Source organism: Passer montanus, unplaced genomic scaffold (genome assembly GCF_014805655.1).
Source record: "Passer montanus isolate IOZ18808 unplaced genomic scaffold, ASM1480565v1 scaffold10, whole genome shotgun sequence".
Classification (NCBI taxonomy): Eukaryota; Metazoa; Chordata; class Aves; order Passeriformes; family Passeridae; genus Passer; species Passer montanus.
The window spans coordinates 1,255,129-1,270,018 of NW_024356505.1; the positions used below are offsets into that span (position 1 = coordinate 1,255,129).

The 14,890-nt window shown below is 43.0% G+C and overlaps 1 protein-coding gene across 2 annotated transcripts in view; it reads left to right on the forward strand.

The window, feature by feature from the left end:
- The first annotated feature begins 1,986 nt into the window (after positions 1-1,986).
- The window catches only part of CPNE4 (copine 4), a 225,344-nt gene continuing 212,440 nt past the window's right edge, over positions 1,987-14,890 (forward strand). For both annotated transcript variants that reach the window (XM_039707996.1, XM_039708004.1), the window contains exon 1: positions 1,987-2,153. The gene's annotated coding sequence lies outside the window, so the exon portion shown is untranslated. The remainder of the gene's footprint in view (positions 2,154-14,890) is intronic.

Consider the following 14,890-nt stretch of genomic DNA (forward strand, 5'->3'; position numbering starts at 1 on the left):
CTTCACAGCTCCCTACCGCAGGTTACCTCAGGGGTAGGCTCCAGCCTACAGCTAGACCACAAATATGTTCCGTGAAAATCCTGCCAAAGCCACAGATGCATGAGGTCTCCCTTATCCCTCCAGGGCATCCTGTGTTTCTGGCTGTTTTCTAGAGAGCTGAGCACAACATCCAGCATCCTGGTGTGCTAGAGGCTGTGTCCCACTTGCAGGAAGCAGTGCCAGAGTGCTGTCACAGCTCCCAGCCATGACACAGCATGCAGAGCCTGGGAGCCAAGCAGCCTCGCCCAGCAGTTATTCTGGGACAGCACAACCTGCTTTTGTATTAATTCACAGATTTTCCCTGGAGGCTTCACCTATGCATATCTGTGTAATATGGTCCTGCTGCTATTAAGCTAAAAGACTTGTGAGATCCAAGTAAAATTAAGGGAAATCTTGGCTTCCTGGAGAACTTGATTACCTTTATGGTTATGCTATTAAGTACTGGTACATAAGGGTAAAAAAATCACAGCTTTATGAAACAGTAATAGAGAAGAAGTAAGCAGAAAAGACATGGGAAATCATAATGTTTATTATATTTAAATGAGTTTAGATGTATAGTTCTCACTGTACCATAAAAGTAATATAAGTTTATTTCCATGAGTACATAAATAGAATGACTTTTGATTTTAATGCTGTGAACAAATTACTGATCAGCAGGATTTTTTGCATAACATCCTCAGTAAAATGCTGCTTTTTGTTGCACTTTATCAGCAATGTGAAAAAAGATCAGGTTTACTGTGTACAGTTTTAACATTTGCACAGGTATCCTGTTGAAGTCTCTAATTAGAGAGTCACAGTGTTCTGACAGAGCACTTCAGCTATATCCCAAGAGGTGTCTCTTAAAATTTTTAATTTGGAAGGCTTGTGATGTGTGTTCCTGGTTTGGGCTAGCAAATGTGTTTGCCTGCCTGTTCTGTGTTTCACACCTCACAGTGTCAGGAGCAGTAGTCCAGGGCTTGCCAGCTCAGCAAAACCTGGCATCAAATTCACAGCACACGCTGACTTGTTTCTGTCTCTCACTCCTTTCCTTTCTTGAAAAATTTGCATCCCTGGAGATACCTTCTTTTCAAAATATTTTGTGTTTATATTTTTATGCCTGTTTGGAGGAGAATGGGATGAAACTGCACCATCTATCTCCTAGTGGATTTGCTTTGGGAGCTCTGTCATTGTGAAATCATTGTGCTTCAGATAGTCTTCATAGGATTCTTGTGAGGTAGGGAGGGAGATTTGGTAATAGAGATGGGGAGCTACAGCAGAAAGATGCTGTATTCTGCAAATATTTGGGCACTTGTTTAACTGACAAGTATGAATCCAATTCCCTGCATAATTTGAGGATTTCTGGGAAACCAGCCAAACTTTTAACAAAAACTCACTTTGGCATCACCACAGTTGCTTGGTAGATCAAGAACTGAGTGGCTGCCATGGGTGGGCAAAGTCAAACAGTGAATCCTGATATCCCAAGTCCTTGCGCTGTGTTTTAACTGTAAAAACTCTCTTTTCCCTTAGTTGGGGCCATCCTATCCCTTCTCCCTGTTAGGCAGTTTAGGGAGGCACTGCAGAGTCAGCAAGAGCCCCGATGCCAGGAGAAGCAATGGTCCCACAGCAGCCATCCAAGCTTGTTTGGCTCTCTCAGGCTGGCACTGCTGCCTCTTTACCTTGCGGGCCTCGATGCATTTTCCATTCTGCCGGCATGTGGAAGTTACAGCCCGAATTTACCACGACGTTTAACTCACTGGAAACACTGCTTGGACTTACTCACTGGCGGACCCTCAGCAGTACAAGCAAACTGCGTCGGGTGCGCTGAAGGGGCTCTCGAGAAGAGCTCGGGGCTCCCCGCAGGGATGGCAGAGAGGTGCGCGGGATCCCGGAGCGCGCCCAGCGCCCGTCGGTGCCCGCCGCTGCCCGCAGGGATGGCAGAGAGGCGCGTCCCGCCCTCCCGCCGCCTCCCCGCGTCCCCTCCCCTCGGCCGCGCTGGTGGAGCCGCCGGGCTCCCTCGCTCCTCTTCACATGGGGCTTGCCCAGCCGGCGGGACAGCGCTCCTGCTCTCCCGTCGACCGCTGACAGGGACCCGGCGCGGCAGAAGGGGGCTCGTCGCTGCTGCGGCCGGCGGGCAGGTAGGGGCGGGCGGCGCACCTGAGGGGACTCGGGGAGCGGGCGGCGGCGGGACGGGCGCGCCGGGCTCTGTCGCCCCGGGCGACACGTGGAGCGGACCCCTCGCATCCCGGCCGCCTCCCTCCGACCCTCGGTGCCGCCGCTCCGGCAGGGTGTTCCCTGCGCGGTTTCGGGATGCTCGCGGAATCCCCGCCGCTCACTTGCGGGCTCGTCGCGGGGGATTCTCTTCCCGGCTGCCGCGGGGAGCGGCGCAACTTCAAGGAGGAACCCGGGCGGGGACGCTGGTCTTCCCCGTTCGCCCAAAGAGAGTGGTGTTTAATTAAAGAGCTGCGGATCTCCCTCTGTCTATTCCATCTTCTCTTTACCTGTCAGGAGAATAGGTCCGTTATTTGTGAAATTATTCTATGTCAGTTCAGGTGTTGTTACTTTTTTTTCCTGTACACTACCAAATACAGTTGGTAGATTAAAACACAGGACGAATTCCTTATGCCGATAAAGTGCGTGCTGTGGGTTTGCCGAGTTCATATAATCTGATGTTCTCATAGCTCAAAATAAACCTTTTCATTAAAAAGGAGAAAACCGGAATCAGTTCACAGAGCTTTTGATTGATTAGAGCTCCCTCGTGGAAATCAGCGGGGAGTTTTGCCTGATTAAGAGCTGTAAAATTGTCCTGAGGTTTGTTACACAACTGGCTGTAGTTGTGCAGTACGGGCTCAGTTAGGTAACTTTGCAACTGGATCTTGTTTTCACTGGTCCAGCTGAAGTACTTTCAAGTCAAATTTGTTCAATTTCTCTGCTTTAAGCCCTCTCCACTCGACGTGTACAAGGCAGGAGGAGGACTCTTTTACCTGCTTTAAAGAAGAGTAAACGTGTTGGGTAAACAGGGAAGCTGGTGACATCCTTTGGAAAGATAGCAATTGCGATTTAGAAATGCTCCATGTGTTTTGCTGGCAGTGCCAGGTTAACTCTTTCATCCTGAACGTATTTTATTTCGCTTGTGTTGCAGTTGAGCCTCAGATGCGCTTTTTAATAACCAGGGACTCAGCTGTAACAGAAGGTGTACAGACATGCATGTAATCATAGTCTCTCCAGCAAATAGCATGCTTTCTGGTGTGATTATGCAGAAATGTTACAGAAAACAGAGCATTGCTCCCAGAATAGCTTGGAGGTTTCAATTTCCACACATGTGAGCTGACTATTCAGTTACTGCTGTTCTGTTTTTTCTATACTGCTGAAATACCTGACAGTAAGCAGTTTACAGAATCCAGTCACTTGGTTGTGGAACTTTTCTTCTTGCTGCAGCTGGAAGAGTTTATGTGAAATTGGTTTTTTTTTTTTTTAAGGCAGGAAAGTAGGTAGAATAAAATGGAAACTTTCTTGCCCTTCAAGTAGCAGCAACATAGGACCAGACTTGGGGAGGGTGGAACAAACAAAACCCAATATTTTTCTTTGGGGTTGTAACTACTTTCAGATGAGAAAAACTCCTTTGGGATAGCCCTTCTCAAGTTTGTTCTTGGTTCCTTGAAATTTCAGGTGGTGTAGGTCTGATTGATCTAGCTATTCAGATGAGAAAAAGGTATTGTACTGTGGTCTGTGGAGTTCAAATGCACAGTACTGAAAAGCTTCAAATAGCCTTAAAATAGTGTTTAGTGGAGCAGGTGTATTTGCTATGTTTGGGACAATTTCATTTCCATTTAAGCAAATAGGGAGTGTTTCTGAAGCAGGGCATAACTCTGTTAACTTTGGTATTCAGTACTGGTGTTCCCAAACTGAGACCACAATCCAGTATGAATTCATTGCATGTAAATTCAGTGTCTGCAAATACATGTGTTGGTATTGCTAACCTTGTTGGAGGTTGGATACCTAATATCTTTAAGGATAAGTCTATGGAAAAAACTCAGGGGTGCGATGAACAGCTTCCCAGAGCTGGGGTGATGGAAAACAAATTGTGTATCACTGAAGTTAAAAGTATTCAAGAAAGCTGTTAATAACATTCAAAAGGAGATCCTTAATATGCATGTGAAGAGCATTATCAGTTTGTAGAGCCCAGTAGCCAGCATGCAGCTGAGCTGTCATGCTTAACATGACAGCCCTAATCTTTGGGCAGATATTTTTCTAAACCAGGGTAATTAAATGTACCCCAGTTTGAAGCACTGAAGTAAGGTGAATTCTAGTGAACTAATTCTGCTCAAGAGATTGGATATTTGCAAGTTGAACAGAAAAACATCCTCTTAGCAGTGTGCCAAAGCCTGGAGCTCTCTATACACAGAGAATCTAATGGGGTGCACATTGTGGTGTTCCATGTTCAGGGCTGGTTTAATGGAGACTTGTCGACGGCAGCTATCACTTATATATCACAATTGTTGATTTGCCTTTACGAGGTGGGCTAAAAAGTGTCATGGATATGAAGACATTAAGTGCCTTGCTGAGTTTGAAAGAGCAAAACATTGAGACCAGATTGAAAAAGGTCTAGACTGGCAGTTCGATCTGGCTTGTCTGCCTTGTTTGCTATAGATTGTTTGAGCAGCTCTTTCTAGGTATTGCATTCAATGGTTGGCTGACAACGTTCAAAGTCTGAAGTGTTTTTCTATTACATTCCTTTTCTATCTCTTTGCATGCACATGGTATTTGGTAGGCACTGGCAGTTTATCATGCTGTCATAGCTTCCCTTTTCCTGGGTTTATTATTTTGATGGTTTAAAATCCTCTATTAGACTCCATGCAAAAACAAAGCTCTATTAATGGATGGTTAGAGTGGTGAAATTTGAATGTGAGATAGCCAGTGGTCAGCATTATGGTTCCTGTGCAACCATTAGTCAGCAACACTTTGCATAAATATCCAATCCAAAATTTAATATCATCCGCTGTAGTGGATCTGATTGGAAAGGTGACTTTAGGCAAGGAGGAAGTTCTGACTGGAGGATGAATGATGCATGCCTACAAAGAGCTATGCCAAGGCTGATGTGAAAATGGTAACTTGGGGTTTAAGCATTTGTGACCAAATTGTAAGTCTGTTTTTGCTCCCAAAACCTTCAGTGTAAAACTTTAGGGTGGCTAAGTATTTTCAGTCTTTTTGCAAGATGCCTGACAGAAAAATCTGCAAAGTAGCTGGTCTGTGCAGTTCTGCTTTTCTCTGCCCTTGGAACTGAAGTGTCCTTTGCTGATGCAGTTGCCAAAGATGCTAGTTGTTGGTAGAGAGAAGTTTTTATTCAGTTTATATTCACATCTGAGTCGCTAAAGACCCTCATTTTATCTCCATTAATCTGTAGTTGCTGTCTTTAAGCAAATGAAGTTGTGTTAATTTGCTCCTGCTTGCCCTTTCATGCTGCAAATGCTACACAGCTGTGAAGTTGCCATCTAGCTTTGACTCAGGACACATTCTTCTTCCAGTTGGTGTGCAGTCCTCAAACAGCCTGGATTCTCAGGGAAAGGTAGGTCTGAAAGTGGCATTTGTGGCCTAGAAAAAAGCTACACAGAGGTGAGGGGAGCTACATGCATGCTTGAAAACTAGCACATGCCCAAGTGTTTTGGTGAATAAGCTGGAATGCTTTGCTGAATCACAGCTGTGAGGGTGCAGAAATACTAAACCTCTAGCATCTGCTGTGGCTGAGCGCAGAGCTTGGAGTGAGTTTCAGGGCAGGTGCTTGGATACCATCCGGACAGCAAAAATTAACCAGGAGTGAGACTGTACATTCTACAGAAAGGAATGGAAATTTTACATTGCGAGCTGCTTTACTGGGAAATTTTACCAGTACTTTCCCTTTCTCTCAGATACTTAAATGCTGAGTGAAAACTGATGCAGTAAAACCCAATTCCCATTGATTTCCTTAAGAAAATGATTATGTGAAGGGTGCGTCTAAGCAAACTGCCTTGGCAGCTCCACCTGCAGCCTGCAGAACCGGGGGGATTTACCCAATAATGACGTTTCTGTGTCAGTCCCCGTTAACTGATTCCGTACCCGAGACCAGCGCTAAGTATGGAAGTCCCGGTACCGACCCGGTCTCGGTGCCATTAACCCACCGCCACCTCCGCGGGCGGCGGTGACTCTGCGGGCGGGGAGCGGGGCCGGGGGTCCGGGAGCGGGGCCGGGGGTCCGGGAGCTCCCGGCGCTCCCGGCGGGCGGGCGGAGCCGCCGGGGGGCGCCCGAGGACCGGCGGAGCTCGCGGGGATCCCGGCGCATCCCGAGACACCCGGGATGTCGGAGGGAGTGCGGGGATCCCGGCGCACCCCGAGACACCCGGGACGCCGGAGGGAGTGCGGGGCGGGACGCGCATCCCGAGCCACTCCTTCCGCTCCCCCGGTGAGGGGCATCCTCCCCGCGGGATGCGCATCCCGAGCCATTTGTTCCGCTCCCCTGTTGAGGCACATCCTGAGCTCGCTCCCGTTCGCAGCGATCGCCTGCTTTACTGTGGTGTCCTGCGACGTCAAAGCCCTTTCTTTCGTTGTGAGCCTCTTTCTGTGTACGAGCTGGTCTGAGTAGAAGGAGATTCCTCTCCTAACTTAGCTCGCTGCCCTCCCCCCGCCCTATTGTTTCCACTAACCTCTCCTACTTTGCCAGCCCAGGCTCTCCAAAGCTGGAAATGAAATGTCTGCCAGCTTCTTTGGTAGCCTGACTGAAGGCAGTGCAAGAAGCACCTCGTGGTGGGGCACGAAGAGGATACTTGGGCAGACCAACCTTTTATGGCCAAAGCAGTGATTCCTGGCTGTGTGACTTTGATTTCTGATTTCTTGTCAATATTGTGTGATTGACACCGGGGGAATACCCACAGCATTATTTACTAGTGACTTCAAAGTGGCTCAGCAAAGCCTGGAAGTCAAGTGGCTGTCACAGAGAGCTGGAGTAGTACCAAGTAAGATTCCCTTTTGTTGAATAGGGGACAAATGGAAAGCAGGTGAGCCCCAAGGAAGAGAAGTTTGCATAGAAGACTGAGCTGGTGAACTGCTTGGACAATTAATCCATGGTTTTCTAACCTACAACCTTCTGTAATTTCCTCCTGTGAATTGATCACTAAAAGTTACTTGGATTGTCAGTCATCAGGCAGCAAGGTAGACATTCACTGTGCATCTGGAGAGGGCAAGGCACCCTTCTGACAGGTGGAAAAAGCCAATAATTTGGCTATGAGGTGCAGCTCGGACAGGGGCAGTGCCAGAATTAATTTCTGACTCCTTTTTTGACTGCTTACTTGAGAAAGTTTCTCCTTTTGCATTTCATTGTGCAGAGCCTTCTGGCAAGATTGTTGTCTTTAGTAATGCTTGCCACTCTGGCTCAGCATAAAGTGAAGGACTAGGATTGCTAATGTTAGTTGCCATCTAGAAGAACTCTGCCAAAATCAACTGAGTATCATGAAAAACACAGAATTGGCTTGTTGAATTAAAAATGTCTTGTACAATATCTGCAGTAAGGTAATAAGTGTACCATTATGTGAGGACTGTGACTGGCACTTTGAAGTCATTGCCAGTAAAATGCTCAGAAATGTGGACAAATGAATAACCTGCAGCTAACAGTGTGCTAAGTAATGTAGACAGCTGTTTCTTATTTGGTTTTACACTAATTGCTGCTGCTGTTACCATTACATTTGTGAGTTGATAGCGTTTCATATAATTTGTATACTCCTGGTGCAAATGGTGCCCTGGTACATCATATGTTGATAAAAGCAGATGCTTTTACTTTTAATTTATGGTGCAAGTTTTATGGGATCATTAGAGTTCACTGAAAAAGATAGAAAATGGCTTGGGGATCTTGCCAGCCATTTGCCCAGGCAGACTCATCTTTGTATAGTGATCAAAGAAAGCAGGAAGAAAAGAAAATCTGTAAAAATCCATGAAATTATTTATTTGGAATGAGTGTGTAGGTGAAGAAGAGTGAGGGAAGGGAAAATAGAAAATTGGAGTAGCCTGCCTGTGAGAATGTTTTAAGAAGGGTCCAGTCCTCTGTGAGGGATTGCAGGCAGCTTGTAACTGCTTGGGGATGTTCTTTTTAAACTTCCAGAAAGCTTTCAGTTTTAAGCTTGCATTAAAGATCGGGGCTGAGGCCCAGCTTCACTTGTGTGGAAAAACTGAAAAAAAAATTGCTGTACTAAAGCTTTATTTTAAATTTTGTGTGTGTGTGTGATTTTGGAGATGTATGAAATACAATGTCAGCTCTTTATGTTGGGGATGACAGTATATGCTGGAGGCGGCCACAGTCAAGTTAAGAAAGATCAAGCACAAACCTTTAAGGCACCTGTAATTTTTGCTGAATTTAGGAAAAGTCCTTTTGGCTCTTCATCTAAGTTAAGTGTTGCCTGACTATTTGTAATTTTAATTTTGCCTCTTTGTGACATAAGCAGTCATGCTAACTTTACTAGAGATTCAAAATAAATATTTCTGTTAGTTTTGATTTTATATCTTAAAAGATCATGTGCAACTTATAGGAAAAATGACAGTGTCACTTCTTCCTTTTCCTATCCATCAAAATCTTGTCTTCTGTAAGAAAAAACCTGGGTTAGGACTGCAGAGTAGTCAGAAATGAAGAAGTTGGTGAACTATGTTAGATAGTCACTTTTTCTTCACTTGATCAGATACTTTTGTATCTCTCCCTATCAATGTCTGGGAGATAAGGCAGAATAAATGTTCATTATGTGCAGGTTGTAACTGCAGTTTGAAATGTCAGAAGCAGCTTATAATTAGAAATAGGAGACTAAAACTTCATCTCTGAACATAGATTTGTAATAAATGGCTGATTTAAAATAAGGTATACAGAAAAAGGCATGAAAATATTTAAATATTTTTATGAGATTATCCCTTAGTATTGAATTAAATATTATCTTGCTTCTGTAATTATTTTAAGTGCAAATAATGACGTGAAAGTCACTGATTATGCAATAATTTTTTTGTGTGAGTTGAATTTTAATAGTCCTATTTATGAATTTTGTTCAACTGTGGACTCAAGAAAGAGATACGTGAATAAGCTGATGCAATGCTTCCCCATCAACTCAAAACAGTTTGTAATAAAAACTGCAACATTAAATAAAATAGATTGCAATGATAAGTTAATTGGAAAAGTACTCTTCAGGTGATTAATTTGTAAATGTTTTCCATGGGCTAGTAAGGGAAATGATATTTCAGATTTTGCACTCAAAGCTAAAATGTCTGGTTTATGGGGACTTATTATGTATGAACTTTCTGATTTCATCAGTGCCTTCATAACCATAGAAATTTTTTAACTATTCAGTGAATTTGGTTAGCAGTGTGGATTCTGTTAGATGGGAGATCCTGTTAACCACCCCAGTGGGGAGAAGCTAATGCATTTAGCTGTAGTGTTCCTTTGGCCACTTTGTTCACAAAGTGAAAAAAGAGTGTGTGCACAAAGAGACTATGAAAACAAGATGCACATAATTTTAAAACTGTTATTTACCAACTGAGAAGTGTGGTGGGTGACTAGCAACCAGGCAAAGCACTGACATAACAGTCTAAGACACCTGCCTCACAACCACACAGGACAGTCGATGTTGGAAGCACCTCTGGAAGTCATTTGGTCCAATTCCCCTTTTCAAGCATGTCCACTTAGAGCCAGTCACTCAGAACTGTGTCTAGGTGGTTTCTGAATTTCTCCAGGGAGGGAAATTACGACTTCCCTGGGCAACTTGTGCCAGTGCTTGGTCACCCTTACAGTGCAAAAAGTGTTTCCTTATGCTCAGAAAGAACTGTGTTTCATGTTGTGCCCATCACATCTGGGCAGGACTGGAAAGAGGCCAGCTATGTGCTCTGTGTGCCTTCTCTTAAAGTGTTTGTCTATGTTAGTAATTTCTCCCCTGGGCCTTCTGTACTCAAGGCTGAACAGTCCTGGTTCTCCTTCCTCCTAGGTGAGATTCTCCCGTCCCTTCGTTGTCCTTGGGGCCCTTTGCTGGTGTCTCTCCAGTATGCCCATATTGTTCTTTCACGGAGGAACCCAGATCTCCAGGTGTGGCCACACTCATCCCGGCACCATTGCTGGCCTGGCAGTCATCGGTACTGGGGAAAGTTCACTTCTATTGTTCCTTGGATGGACTGATTCTCAGTGTTCCTGGGTTTTTTCCACAGCTTTTTTGGGTAGTTTTTGGTTTTGGTTGTTTGTTGGTTTTTGCTTTTGCGCTTTTTCTTTTTTTGAGGGATTTTTTTTTTTTGGTTGGTTTTTTTGAGTCCTTGAACTGTTAACAGCCTAGGATCTTTCAAGGATCTTATGTCTAGCTGCAGATTTACCATTCCTGTCTATCATGGCTCTAGTCTGAGTATCGTTGCACAGCTTTTTTGCAAGCTGGCAGTTTCCTTAGAAGTTTCATTCAAGGTTATGCAGTTCTGCTGTGTCAAAACTAGGCCTTGAATCACAGATAGCTGAACCCCTAGGAGGAGGATTCACACAAAGCTGAGGTGTGAAATCAGTATGAGCTATGCTGTGCCAATTCCCTTAGGGGAACACGCAGTGAATAGTAGCTGCAAGGTTATTTGAACTACTTTCAAAATAACTGGATGATGGCTGGAGAAGCCTTGTAACTTAAGCCTTCTCTGTGCTGGACTTTTACCTGTCAGTGGGATTTTGTATGTGTTTCTGACACTAATGTGGTTTGTAATTGGCTCTTTGCCTGATCCTGGACAGAGACAAGTGGTGCTGAAGTGGATTGCCTATGGTCAGGAAAACTCTATTATTTTTGTGCCAGGAAAGGTTTATGTTAAATATTAGGGAAAATTTTCTCACTGAAAAGGTTATCAAAGGTTATGGAACAGGCTGCCCAGGGAACTGGTGGAACCACCATTCCTGGAAGTATTTAAAAGATTCATAGATGTGTCACTTAAGGACATGGTTTAGTGGTGGACTAGATTAATTGTTGGACAATGATCTTAAAGGTTTTTCAACATAAGTTGTTCTAGAATTCTAAAAAAAAAAAAAAGGCCCAAAAACTATGAAAAAGAGGAAATAGAGGAAGGTAAAGCTCAAGATGTTGACAGGAGTTGTAAAGGAGCGATGGACTGAGAGTTACAATCGGGACGTGTGCCTGCTATGTTATATGCAGGAAAGCCTGGTGCAATAGGTAAAATTAGAAGGAAGTTAAAAATAAGAACAAGTTTTATGAAGAGACAGGATGATACTTCTGGTATTTCCCAAGGGATAGAAGGATCAAACATTACAAGTGTGTTTTTAATGAAAAAATAACCCGTAAAGTTCTCACTTTCTTAAAATGCAAAGCAAAACTTATATTGCATTCATTGGAGCTAGAATTATTCCTATCTTGAATGTCAGGAAAGGAAGAGAGTATCAGGAAAGGAACTAAATGTTTTCTTGCATTTGTAAGTTTACAGACTTGGAACTTCTGTAATCTACAGTGGAAAATCAGGTCAAACACTGGGAAAACTTTCTCATTGGAACAGTAGTGCAACAGAAAAAAATTCTGGAATCATTGAGATTTCATTCAGTTGAAAACTTGAAGAGCAGAGAGTGTCTACTCTTAAGTTTTCAGATACAGTTAATTGAGTTTTGTGACAAATGGTATTTCAGCCACATCCTTTATGATTTTATGAAATCTTCCAGAAAGTAGGCTTTCAGGTTTGTTTTTTCCTTTCTACACTGAAAATGTAGCTTTTTTAAATTGTTAATATTAATTGTTAATATCTATGCAGTATATGAAGGAAGCCAACAAGTTTCTGATAGAAAATCACATGAGTTAACAAACTGTGAAAATAATGGGGTTTGTTTGGGGTTGGTTTTGATGTTGTTTTTTTCCTTGAACCAAGAGTTCTGACAGTGTGCAGGTGGTAATGGTCCTATTTTGTAAACTGTCTATTTATTAATGCTTTTTTGATCTATTTGCTGTTGCAATTTAGATATTTGACAACTTGAAGTGGCTTCTATCACTTGCTAATCAAGAGCTAGTTTGACACCTTGGGAAAGTGTCACCCACCCCTCTTTCTGCTGGAGGTGTGTAAATTGCGATGTGAATGATTTCCCACTACTCTTTATGAAGAGGGACAGCTTCCTCAAAGAGATGCCACTTAAAGCTTCAGACATGGTGGCATAAGCAGCCATCAGGTGCTATCAAAGTGATTGGCACATCAGCCATCTTTTACTTTCTGCTTTGTTAAGGATTATTTAATGCACTGGAGTGGTGGTGGTTGTATGTGGTGAGGGCGGGGAGGTTGTGTGATTTGTTGTTTTATTTTGGTTGTGGCTTGGTTGCTTTTTTGTGAAGTGTTCAGTTTGAGAGCAGTCAAGTTGCAGAAGTTTTTACAGGATTATTTCTGCTAGTTTTGTTTTTCAAAGCAATCAACCGACTGGATGACAAGACTGTAGGCACACTAAAATTGTCTTTTTCATTAGGATGTGATGCTGCAGAGTGACTTTTTCCCAATCCATTATTTTTACTTCCTGCTGTAGCAAACCAAAAATTTGCAGGGATTCTTGTATCCAGTTGAAATTTCTTATGGCAGTATTCTTTCCAGGTGTTTCCCTAATTAGGGGTTGAATTTGTCACCTAAGTAAATGGATTTGGTTGGTTTGTTTAAAAATAGTCAAAATATCAGATACAATTTGTTTTGAAGTTCTCTAAAACATCTTTTGAAGCAGCATCCTTTAAACTTTTTGGAGTTAACTGCTCAAATAAGTTTACTTGAAGGCAAGCAGTGACTCTCAGAAGGGCTGACTGGAGGAGATTTAAAAATTAGCTATTCTAATCTGCAATGGACCTGGATTTGCTTTGAACCAATGTTTAACTGGTGCTCACAAAAACTAGTTTCACTGTGAAGATATTTGTTTCCTGCCTTAAACAAATCTTTAATTTCTGCACCTTGATACTCATGATGTTAATGTATTGATTTGCTTTCCTGTCCGATTAAACTATGCTGGTCCTTCTTTTACTGGAATAAATCTGTTCCTGACAGTTTTCTTTCATAAACACTACCTACATGACATTAAGAAGGTCTAAACCTTGTTTGTACTGTGTAACTTTAAGATGAGGCATGACTTTTACAAGTGAAGCCAAATAAAGATATTCTGTAGGAATTTATGATGATAATGTGCATAAAGCAGAGTTTTGCATGACTTGAATTTTACTACTTTCCTTCCTATAATTCCTTTCACTGTGGCAGTTAGTCTGTAATCATTCTCTAAAATGAGTACCCAGAGTGAATTTCCTTACTTGCACTTATGACTTGGTGGTGTTTTATTATGGAAGTAGTTATGTTTAACCACCCAATTAGCAGGTGAATAATCCTTTCATGCTGTTGCATCCATTTCTCTGTGACCATCCATTGTCTGATGTGAATGTTTTTAACTGTGACTGGAGGCTAATCTGGGCTTGAATGAAATAGCAGAGAGAGAATGTTGAGGATTTGATCAATTTGAAATGGTCCATTTCTCCTGCAGTTCAAGACAATTAGGGAAGATGGATGCAGTGACTTGCAGTGTAACTGATCTCCTTAAATTCACCAACAAAGTATGAGCTGCACTCCAGAAATTTTCACAGATTACCAGTGTGTAGGTTTCCAGCAGAACATGCAAGTTCTGTAGAAGTGGCAGTGACCGGTGGTTACTGAAAGATATGGGAAGACAAAGGGGAGAGGAGCCCTAATGTTTTTCATGCAGCTGTTGCCAAGAAACTCCAGTTGAACATAACCTGTTATTGATTGTGGTTTCCCTGGCTTAGTGAAGATATATACATTAGACCACAAATTTGGCTTCTCTCAAGTGGTTTTCATGTGACCTATCCCTGGCTCTGCTAGTGAAGAATTTTTGTAGTCTGGATTTTGTGTTGTTTGTGTTTTTGTTTGTTTGTGTTTATTTGCTGTTTATTTGTTTTAAATTGATTATGGATGCTGTAAGCAGATGGAGAACACCCAGTAGACTTGCAGGTGGAAAATAAGGTAGAAGGTCATGTCACTTGTGTTGAAATGAAGGAAAAATTAGTATGCAACTAAAAGCTTATGAATGAGCCAGTGATGGGTGTTAAATGCTCTTATTAGCCATGTGTTAGGAGGAAAACACAGAAGATGACCTCTGTGGAAAAGGTAATGCATTGGCTGTCAGTGTAAAATGCCTTGTGAGCCTTGTAAAGAGTGAGGCAGTCACATTTGGTTTGCTTTGTTTGTCACCCACCACAGAGAGGGGCTTCCCAGGATTCCCCTGCAGAAGAAACTGTGTGTGAGCAGCAGAAACTATGGAGCAGAGGAACTGAAAGGTGTTGATAACTTTTTTGGTTGATATGGGTGGAGATGGATGGAGCTGCTAGCACTTTGCAGGAAGTCCTGCCGGAATTGTCTGTTAATCCCTGCTTGCCTGTACAGTTGGGCTTATGTAGAGGATGAACGTCTGAAAGGGCCTCTTGTGACAGCTGCCATGGTGAAATCACTTGTGTTACCAGGGTGTGATCCACGAGAGCCCATGTCATCCCTTTCCTGTTGAATGATCTCTGTTTCTCTTTAAATGGTGTGGGTCAATGCTTGGAGCTGTGTGGGGATGCTGGTGTGAGGATATGGCAACAAGGAAGGCTGGCCATACCTGTTTTAAATAGTTCGCTAGATCATATTTGATGCTTGCAAGCATCTCTGTGTGTTTTCAGAGATGCACTCAGACTTTAAACAGAGAAGATTAAATAAACGTTGAACATGATTTAGCAATATAGGTTTCTCCAGCTGTCACTTGGCCCTCTCTCTGTGCTGCACTAGTCACCACCCACATTTTATAGGAGCACAAAAGAAGGCTGTGGGGTCTCAGAGCACTGATTTGGTGAAAG